Consider the following 2,472-nt stretch of genomic DNA (forward strand, 5'->3'; position numbering starts at 1 on the left):
TTTTTCCTTATGTTCAACTTTTGTAAGTATTTGTGTATGTGCTGTCTTTCTGCTAAAGAGTGAAGTTAAAGTTTAAAGCAGAATTTACTTATAAAACAAAACATCAAATTTTAACCCTTATAGCTATCCATATTTGCTGAAAATACAATTCTGGTTAGTAATTAAAAATTCCAGTTACCGTATTTGTTATCATTTTTAGGTGACTTATTTCTCCGTCCATAATTCATGGGTTTTTCATGATGAATAGCCAGCTTCTCCATTTAGTGAGCAGCATAATTTAAAACTAGTATCTACCTTATTTGTCTTCAAATGCTAAGTAGAGAGTACAGGCCTTTCCATTCTGTTCACTCTTATGATTGTTTCTTTTGCTGTGCAGAAGCTCTTAAGTTTAATTAGATCCCATTTGTCTGTTTGGCTTTTGTTGCTATTGCTTTTGGTGTTTTAGTCATGAAGTCCTTGCCTATGCCTATGTCCTGAATGGTATTGCCTAGATTTTCTTCTAGGGTTTTTATGGTGTTAGGACTTACGTTTAAATCTTTAATCCATGTGGAGTTAATCTTTGTATAAGATGTAAGGAAGGGACCCAGTTTAACAATCCTGCACAATCTGCACATGTATCCCAGAACATAAAGTATAATAAAGAGAGAGAGAGAAAGAGAGAGAGAGAGTGAGACAGAGAGTACAGGTTTTCTCCTGGTGACCAATTGAAGTTTCCCAAACAGTAATCTTTCCAGTCTCAACTGAGTTTTGTCTCCCTGAAATGGGGTTTTTGTATTTCCTCTTATTTATGGTATTTTCAGGATCTCTCAATTTATCATTCCTATAAATATTTGCCCAACTGTCTAGAATGGATGTAGGTGTTTAGTTCATGTTACTTTCCTTTCACATTTGACTTTTGGTTTTGTAAGAAAATAGCTGTGGAATATAAAGACATATTTTGGAGTTTTATTAACACACTATAAACTTTATTCAGTAATGCTTTAAATTTCTAACTCTCTAAGTGACACTGAATGAGAAACTTTGTTTTCCAGGTTCGTATTTATGTGGATGCTATAATTAATCATATGTGTGGTAATGCTGCTGGTGCAGGAACAAGCAGTACTTGTGGAAGTTACTTCAATGCTGGAAATAGAGAGTTTCCAGCAGTCCCATATTCTGGATGGGATTTTAATGATGGTAAATGTAAAACTGGAAGTGGAGATATTGAGCTCTATAATGATGCTTCTCAGGTAATTTTTTTAAGATAGTGATCTAAAAAAGAGTGCAATATGCCTTTTATTATACACATGCAGCTAATTGAACTTCCTTTTAAATACTATAGATCTCTTAGGGACACAGGTTAACAGGTTTGACTACTTCAGGAGACTCAAATCCATGTTTTAAAAATGTTAACTATTTATTTAAGATTGTTTAATCAATACACATTTGCCCACCTTAAAAAACTCCCAATCAATTAAAAAGCTCATCAACTTTATTTCCTAAATTCTGTTTTCTACTAGATAATATTTCAACGATACATCCAAAGTAAGGTGTCAACATCCTCAGTGCCCATTGCAAAGAAGTCTCTATAGAATATCTATTGATGGATAACTGAAGGAATGATTAATCAAATGTATTCTTAGGTGAAATATGATGTTTTGTGAATCAATCACATTTTTATCTCAACAGATCAGAGATTGTCGTCTGGTTGGTCTTCTGGATCTTGCACTGGAGAAAGATTACGTGCGTTCCAAGATTGCCGAATATATGAACCATCTCATTGACATTGGTGTTGCTGGCTTCAGAATTGATGCTTCCAAGCACATATGGCCTGGAGACATGAAGGCAATTTTGGATAAACTGCATAATCTCAACACTACCTGGTTCCCTGCAGGAAGTAAACCTTTCATTTACCAGGAGGTACCTCCATACATATATGCATAAAAATATCATCTTATTCGTTAGAAAAGCCATAGCAGATTATCTTAAAAATGCAATTTCTGTAGGATAAGGACTGAGTCACTTATATAAAACAGTGTTCTCTAACCTCATCTTCAGATACGGCATATCTAATTCTTTATCACAACAGGTTTTATGGAGGTTCACAGAATGTAAGAGAATGATAATAGTTATGTCTTTATTTTCTTTGGAAAATGAAAAGAGTTAATATTTATCAAGAATTGTCAGTCAGATAGTAAATATTGTGTTAGTATGAGCTGTTCCCATTATTATCATTGACATACAAGACTAAAAATTAGATAAGTATTCTCACAGGACAACAGGTAACCCTGACATTGTATTTCTTTTAATATTGTAGTGTATATTTCATCAAAAAATAAAGAATAAAATAATATTACCTGTTGAGATTAAGAATAAGAAAACCATGTTGAGCATTTCATTTCACAAACAGGACTATGCGTGCTGGCTCCTGCATGCAATCTCAGCACTTGGGGAAGCTGTGGCAGGAGGATTGCTTGAGGCCAGAAAAAAAAA

General features: G+C 33.9%; 1 pseudogene across 1 annotated transcript; it reads left to right on the forward strand.

Moving 5' to 3' along the window:
- Positions 1–995: 995 nt before the first annotated feature.
- Positions 996–1,970, forward strand: LOC116548299 (annotated as a pseudogene). The gene is made up of 2 exons (XR_004267382.1): positions 996–1,229; positions 1,669–1,970. The product of XR_004267382.1 is annotated as a pancreatic alpha-amylase-like (transcript).
- The last annotated feature ends 502 nt before the right edge of the window (positions 1,971–2,472 follow it).

This window comes from Sapajus apella, unplaced genomic scaffold (genome assembly GCF_009761245.1).
Source record: "Sapajus apella isolate SASKATOON/1434 unplaced genomic scaffold, GSC_monkey_1.0 scaffold9381, whole genome shotgun sequence".
Lineage (NCBI taxonomy): Eukaryota > Metazoa > Chordata > Mammalia > Primates > Cebidae > Sapajus > Sapajus apella.